Consider the following 8,887-nt stretch of genomic DNA (forward strand, 5'->3'; position numbering starts at 1 on the left):
ATGCGTGTGAATGTGTCTTTTTCATATAATAGCTTATTTTCCTGTGTGTAGATAGCTAGTAGTGGAATTGCTGGATGGAATGGTAGGTCTACTTTTAGTTCTTTAAGGAATCTCCGTACTGGTTTCCATAGTGGTTGTACTAGTTTACATTTCCACCAGCAGTGTAAAAGTGTACATCCATGCCAGCATCTATTATTTTTTGACTTAATTCTGGCTATTCTTGCAGGTGTAAGGTGGTATCACATTGAGATTTTAATTTGCCTTTCCCTGATAGTGAGGTTGAGCAATTTTTTTCATGTTTGTTCGCTGTTTGTATATCTTCTTTTGAAAATTTTCTATTCATGTCATTTGCTCACTTTTTGATGGTTTTTTTTTTTCTTGATGGTTTGAGTTCCTTGTAGATTCTGGATATTAGTCATTTGTTGTATGCACAGTTTTCAAATATCTTCTCCCACTCTCTGGGTTGTCTGTTTAATCTGCTGATTATTTCTTTTGCTGTGCAGCAGCCTTTTCATTTAATTAGGTTCCATTTATTTATTTTTGTTTTTGTTGCATTTGCTTTTGGGTTCTTAGTCATGAATTCTTTGCCTAAGCCAATGTCTAGAAGAGTTTTTCTGATATTAACTTCTAGAATTTTTATGGTTTCAAGTTCTAGGTTTAAGTCTTTTTTCCATCTTGAGTTAATTTTTGTACAAGGTGAGAGGTGAGGATCCAGCATCCTTTTATCAGAAAAACTCTCAACAAAATTGGCACAGGAGTGAGATATCTCAAAGTAGTAAAAGCCATCTTTGACAAACCCATAGCCAACGTCATACTAAGTGAGAAAATCTTGAAAGCATCCCTTCTGAGAACCGGAACAAGACAGGGATATCCGTTTTGCCACTTCTATTCAACACAGTACTGGAATTCCTAGCCAGAACAATCATACAAGAGAAAGAAATAAAGGGCATCAAAACTGGAAAAGAGGAAGTCAGACTGTTTCTGTTCACCTATGATATGATCATATACCTAGGACACCCTAAAGACTCGTCCAAAAAGCTCCTAAATATGATAAATGAATTCAGTAAAGTCTCAGGATACAAAATCAGTGTATCAAGTTGATAATTAAATCAAGAACTCAATCTCTTTTACAGCAGCTGCAAAAAAAGCCTTAGAAATGTACTTTAAAGGGGTGAAGTGTATATGTGTTTGTGTGTGTGTATATATATATATACACACACAGACATACATATAAAGACACATCTATGTCTGTCTTCTTACATGTTAACCTGATGTTTATTGATACACACATATATTAATGAAATGGAAAAAATATTTTTGTTGCTTAAAAATTAGATAAATTACCAGCAGTTCATGAAAATTACTCAGTAATTCTTGTTATTAGTTTTTTCTTTTCTTCCAACAGTTCTTCAAGAATGAAAATTTTTCATTCAGTTCTTCAAAAACGAAAATTTTTTTCACCCATGTAGTTTAACAAATGCACAAAAACACAAACTGTCAGTCTGTAACTGACTCCTCAATTTTTATAGCTCCCTCTGCACCTGTCTTCTTTCTGTGTTCCATTCCTTGTCCTCACTTCCACAACAGGGTCTGTAGACATCTGTTTCTTTTTTTTTTTTTTTCTTTCTTTTTTTTTTTGAGACGGAGTCTCACTCTGTTGCCCAGGCTGGAATGCAGTGGCACGATCTCGGCTCACTGCAACCTCCGCCTTACCGGTTCACACCATTCTCCTGCCTCAGCCTCCAGAGTAGCTGGGACTACAGGTGCCCACCATCGTGCCTGGCTAATTTTTTTGTATTTATAGTAGAGACGGGGTTTCACCATGTTAGCCAGGATGGTCTCGATCTCCTGACCTCATGATCCGCCCTTCTTGGCCTCCTAAAGTGCTGGGATTACAGGCATAAGCCACCACGCCCGGCTGGACATCTGTGTGTTTCTTATTGCTGTCCTGCTTTGAGTATCCTGAATGATCATGAGGAAGGGGTAAGACTTCAGTAAGACAGTGCCCTGGATCCTGATGGCTTGGAGACTTGGATCCGACCAAGGAGATGGAAGAGCTTGGAGGGAGTGAAATGAGAGGGTGACTTCTACTAGGAAGTGGAGGAGGCAGTATTGAGTTGAAAACATCAGAAGTAGGAGTCAGACAACCAGAAGAGCTCCAGGTCCATTACCAACTAGCAGCACTTCCTCTTTAATAAAATAACCCAAATGCAGAGGCCTTCAGCAATCTACAAAAGGAAAATTGCAAAGCACTGCTGAAAGACATCATAACTGACACAAACAAATGGAAACACATCCCATGCTCATGGATGGGTAGAGTCGGTATTGTGAAAATGACTGTACTGCCCTAAGCAGTCTACAGATTCAATGCAATTCCTGTCAAAATACCATCATCATTCTTCACAAAACTAGAAGAAACAATCCTAAAATGTACATGGGACCAAAAAAGAGCCTGCATAGCCAAAGCAATACTAAGCAAAAATAACAAATTTGGAGGCATCCCATTAACCAACTTCAAATTATACTTACAAGGCTATAGTTATCAAAACTATTAAATGTTAATTTGAGTGACATTTTTATAATAATTTATCCAACAACATCAGAATACATATTCTTCTCATGCTCAGATGGAGCATTCACCAAGATAAACCACATTCTGTGACATAAATGGAAGTAAATTTTTTTTAAGAATAGAAATCAACCCATGATATTCTCAGACCAAAATAGGATTAAGCTAAAAGTTTATAAAATAGAGACAATTGAAAAACACTGAACTGATTGGAGATTAAACAACACACTTTTAAATAACATATAGATCTAAGATGTCTCAAGAAACATTAAAAAGTATACTGAACTAAATAAAAATGAAAATGTAAAATCAAAATTTGTGGGATGCAGAAAAATTAGTAATTACAAGAAAATTAATAGTCTTAACTGTATTACAAATGAATAAATATCTAAAATCAACATCTGTACATTTGGAAACCAAAGAAAAGCAATTTAAAACCAAAATAGGTAGAAAAAAATAATAAATAGAACAGATTTGTTTTAAAAAAAGAAAACAAAAGAAAAATTAATGAAACAGAAAGCTGGTTCTTAGAGAGGGCCTATGAAATTGACAAAATTCTAGCGAAACTAATCAAGATAAAAAAGCAAGACACAGGTTGACTATATCAGAAATGAAAGAGGAGCATCACTTCTGATCTATTGCACAATCAAATCATAAGAAAGTAAACTATAGACAACTCTAGGCACACAAATTTGACACTTTACATGAAATGGGCCAGTTTTTTTGAAGACAGAAATTACCAAAAAGTGTGCAGGGAAAATATATAACCAGAGTTGGCCTATATCTATGACAGAAGTTGAATCCATAATTAATAAATTTTCCCTCCAAAAAATCAGGCCCAGATGATTTTACTAGAGAATTGTACTAAACATTTGAGGAAAAAAAATTATACTATTCTTCAAAATCACTTCTAGAAAATAGAAGTAGAAGAAAGATATTCTACATCATTCTATGAGTCCAGCATTGTCCTAATTAAAACCACATAAAAGCAGGTAAGAAAGGGAAACTAGAGATCAATAATAAGCATGGATGCAAAAATCTTCCACAAAATTCTAGTAACTTGGACATAGCCAAGTATAAGATGAATAATACACCACAAAGCAGTCTTTTAAAAAGTAAATAATAGAAAAAAATTTTAAAAGGAAAAAATAAATGCTGGTTGTCTACTGAAAAATCAGTTAATGTAAACCATAACATAGTAAGAATTGTACAATAATATCAATTAATGCAGAAAAAGCATTTGACGGAATTTAACATCCCATTAATGGTTAAAACTTTTAGCAGATCAGAAATAGAGGAGAAGTGTATCAACTGTGTAAACAATATGTACAAAAATTCCCGCAGCTAACGTCAGCCTAGATAATTTATCCTTAAGATCAGCAACAAGGCAGGAACTACTTCACTTCCTACAACATTCAACACTGTACTGGAAGTTCTACTTAATATAGTAAGACAAGAAAAGGGAATAGAAGGTATATGATTGGGAAAGAAGAAATAAAGCTATCTTTGTTCACAGATGACTATATTACCTATATACGACATCCAAAAGAACTGAAAAAATATCTTCTGCAAGTAATGAATGAATGTATTAAAGTCCCGGGATAACAATATACAAAGGTATAAAGATATACAAAAGTTGAATGCTATGTCAGCAATGAACAATTGCAATTTGAATTAAAAATATTTATGATATAAACAATTAAATACTTAGGTATAAATATAACAAAATATATATAGGATCTATATATAGAAAGCTGTAAAATCTTTATAAAAGAAGTGAAAGCATATTTAAATAAATGGAGACAAATTTCATTTTCATGGATTAGAAAACTCAATATTGTAAGAATGTCAGTTTCTTCCAAATTAATCAATAGGGAAACCCAATCTTAGTCAAAATCCTAAAAGGCTATTTTTCTAAATATTGACAAACTAATCTTAAAGTTTGTATGGAAAGAAAAAAGATCTAGAACAGCCAAGACAATATGAAAGAACAAAGTTGGAGAACTCAAACTAAGCAACTTTAGTTAAAGCTACAATGAAGCTGTAAAAAAGGCAGCATGATATTGTTAAAGGAATAGGTAAATCAATAGAAAATAATAGCTTAAAAACAGACCCCTACAAATATAGTCAACTTTTCTTTGACTAAAGGAACAAAGCAAGTTGTAGGGAAAAAAGATAGCCTTTTCAACCAATGGTGCTAGACAAATTTGATATTCATGAAACAAACAAACAAAAGGAATCTAGATATAGTCCTCACACTTTTCACAAAAATTAACTAAAAATGGATCGTAGACTTAAATGGAAAACGCAGTGCAATAATATAATACTTCTAAAGGATAACAAGAAAAATACAGGCGACCTGGGTTAGGTGATGAGTTTCTACATATAACACCAAAAACATGATCAATGAAAGAAAAAATTCCTAAGTTGACTTAATTAAAATTTAAAAAGTCTTCTCTGCAAAACGCACTATTAAGAGAATGAAAAGAAAAACCACAGACTAGGAGAAAACATATTTCATAAAGGTTTTGTATCCAAATTCACAAATATTATTAAAATTCAGAGATAATAAAAGAATCCCACCCTCCAAAAGTGCAAATGATCTGAAGAGACCCCTCAAAAATAGAATGTACAGATGGCAAATATGCATATAAAAATACTCAATATTATTTGTCATCAGGGAATTGCAAATTAAAACAACAGTGAAGTATTACCACATTCTGACTACAATGGCTAAAATCCAAAAAAGGAGAAATAAAAAAATGTAACATAGATTGCTGGTGAGCATGCAAAGCAACAGGAACCTTCATTCATTGCTGGTGGGAATGCAAAATGTACTGGTTTAGAAGTTTATTACAAAGAAAGTAGAGTCTTACCTGTGATCCAGCAATTGTGCTCCTAGTAATTTGCTCAAATGATGTGAAAATTTATGCCTACACAAAAATTTCACCCAGAAGTTTATCATAGCTTTACTCACATATGTCAAAACTGGAAGAAATCAATGAAGCAAACTTTATCTTCAAAAGGTGAGGGGCTATCATTCAGTGATAAAATGAGTTATCAGTCAACAAAGAGACATAGATGGATATGAAAGGTATATTACTAAGAGAAAGATGATATTATAAATAGCCTACATACCATATGATTTCAGTTATATGACATTCTTCAAAATGCAGAATAGTAGAGATGATAAAAAGATCAGTGACTGGCAGTGGTTCAGGGGGAGTACTAGCGGTTTGAATGGGTGAAGCAAAGAGGAAATTCAGTACAGTGAAATTTTTCTGTTTGAAACTCTAATTCTGGATACATGACATGATACATTTTTCAAAACACATAGAATTTTACATCATGAACAGTTAATCATACTGTTCAAAGTGCTTCCTTCCAAAAAGTACAGGATGGAAAGATGGGAAAAAACGATACATTTACTGTGTAGAAACTATGATCTTCCTTCCTAAAACTCTTAACTCCCATGTAATCACACACACACACACACAAAATCAGACAAATCCCAGTTGAATTACATTTAACAAAGTATCTTGAGCAGTAGTACTCCAAACTAGCAAGATCATCAAAAACATGAAAATTCTGAGAAACTGTCTTAACTAAGATGGGGCTAAAGAGATATAACAAAATACAATCTTGTATCTTACATAAGATCCTGGAACAAAACATGACATTAGGTCAAAACTAACGAAATCTGAATGAAACATGGCTTTAATAATAATTCGTCAGCAGTGGTTTATCAATCTGAACAAATATACTATGCTAAAGTGTTACAAATAGGAGAAATGAGTTAAGGGTACATCAGAACACTCTACTACTTCCTCAATTTTCTGTTGTAAATCTAAAACAGTCCTATACGGTCAAGTCTATTTTTTAAAAAAGCAATTCTTAGATATAGTTTTAGAAATCACTTATAAACTCTATCAAACTAAATTGTTTATTATATTATAAAACTATTTCATAATTATTTTTAAAGGTTTATCCTAGGATTGCAAAAATAGTGACCCAATAAAAATAAATTGATAAAATATGTAATGTAAAAGAGAAAAAAATAACTATCATTTGAATAGATGCTAAAAAAGCGATGATCAAATTGAAAACAGCCCTTAAAATTTTGTATGGCCTAGTGATATAATCATATTTTAAGATTCTAAAAATAATTAAAAACAAATAAACAGCCTGTGCAACACTATAGGAGACTCATTATAGTGAAGACCAAGAGAAGTACATGCATTATCACTGCAATACTCAAAGTTTGTGGTTGAAGTATGTGTTAATTCACCCAGACACAGATATGAAAAATTAGACGATAAATTTCAATTGTTTCACAGAAAATGGAGTTGTCTAAATAGACTAAAATCTATTGGAAATTATTAGAACTGATAGGAGGATTATGTGGTTGCATTGATTTCCTATGGCTGGTGTAATAAATTACAACAAAGTAAGCAGCTTAAAACAACAGAAATTTATCGTCTCATGGTTCTGGAAGCTAAAAGCTCAAAACAAAAATTCGGTTAGGGCTGGGCTTCCTCTGAAGTCTCTAGAGGAAGATCCTTCCTTGCCTCTTGTAGTATCTAGTAACCCCAGGTTTCCTTGGCTGTGGCAACATAATTCCAATCTCTGCTTTCACCTTCACATGGTCATCTTCCTTCTGTATCTATGTATCTCTGTGTATTCACATGGCATTCTTCTCCCTGTGTCACTGCTTTGTCTTATAAAAGCAACAGTCAAACAAACAACCCCATCAACAAGTGGTCAAAGGATATGAACAGACACTTCTCTAAAGAAGACATTTATGCAGCCAAAAGACACATGAAAAAATGCTCATCATCACTGGCCATCAGAGAAATGCAAATCGAAACCACCATGAGATACTATCTCACACCAGTTAGAATGGCCATCATTAAAAAGTCAGGAAACAACAGGTGCTGGAGAGGATGTGGAGAAATAGGAACACTTTTACACTGTTGGTGGGACTGTAAACTAGTTCAACCATTGTGGAAGACAGTGTGGCGATTCCTCAGGGATCTAGAACTAGAAATACCATTTGACCCAGCCATCCCATTACTGGGTATATACCCAAAGGATTATAAATCATGCTGCTATAAAGACACATGCACACGTATGTTTATTGCGGCACTATTCACAATAGCAAAGACTTGGAACCAACCCAAATGTCCAGCAATGATAGACTGGATTAAGAAAATGTGGCACATATACACCATGGAATACTATGCAGCCATAAAAAATGATGAGTTCATGTCCTTTGTAGGGACATGGATGAAGCTGGAAACCATCATTCTCAGCAAACTATCCGCAGGGACAAAAAACCAAACACTGCATGTTCTCACTCATAGGTGGGAATTGAACAATGAGAACACTTGGACACAGGAAGGGAACATCACACACTGGGGCCTGTTGTGGGGTGGGGGGAAGGGAGAAGGATAGCATTAGGAGAGATACCTAATGCTAAATGATGAGTTAATGGGTGCAGCACACCAACATGGCACATGTATATATATGTAACACACCTGCGTGTTGTGCACATGTACCCTAAAACTTAAAGTATAATAATAAAAAAAGGAAAAAAAAATAAAAGCAACAGTCATATTGGGTTAGGGTTTAGCCAAACCTAAACTGATCTCAATTATATTCACAAAGACCCTATTTCCAAATAAGCTCGCATTCACAGGTATCAGTGCATACCATCAGTGAATACCATTAGGACTTCAACGTATCTTTTTTGGGAACCCAATTCAACCTATAGCAGTGGTATAAAAGAGAACAAATTAATAACAGTTTTCATATACACCAACAATAACCAATTGAAAGCATGTTTATGTGTGAGTGTATGTGTCCTTGTTTGTATAAAATATATATATATATATTTATATTTACTCACAAATAACTAAAACATTAAAATATATTCATATATACATTTTAGCTATATATTCATGGATTACATATAAATATACATATTATATATTTATATAGTGTATACTTTTATTAAAAATATAACATAGTGGCTCTATCACATCCTAGCTCTATGACCTTAGGTGTTTTCAGAAATCTCTCAATATCTCTGTCAATGTTTCTGGTGTTTTCAATAGGCACCAAGATATTGTAGTGATGATTAAATGTGTGGTATTTTTTAAGATCAAGTCCTAGCACAGTATATATTTAAGATCATGTAGTTCAGTGATTAATTGTAAGAAATTCAAGCTTTATGTGAAGTATCACATAAAACTTTATGTGATGCATTAATGAATAATTTATTGAATAAATATTTCTGCGTGGGGAAAATAAAATTGT

Source organism: Nomascus leucogenys, chromosome 2, assembly GCF_006542625.1.
Source record: "Nomascus leucogenys isolate Asia chromosome 2, Asia_NLE_v1, whole genome shotgun sequence".
NCBI classification, from domain to species: domain Eukaryota; kingdom Metazoa; phylum Chordata; class Mammalia; order Primates; family Hylobatidae; genus Nomascus; species Nomascus leucogenys.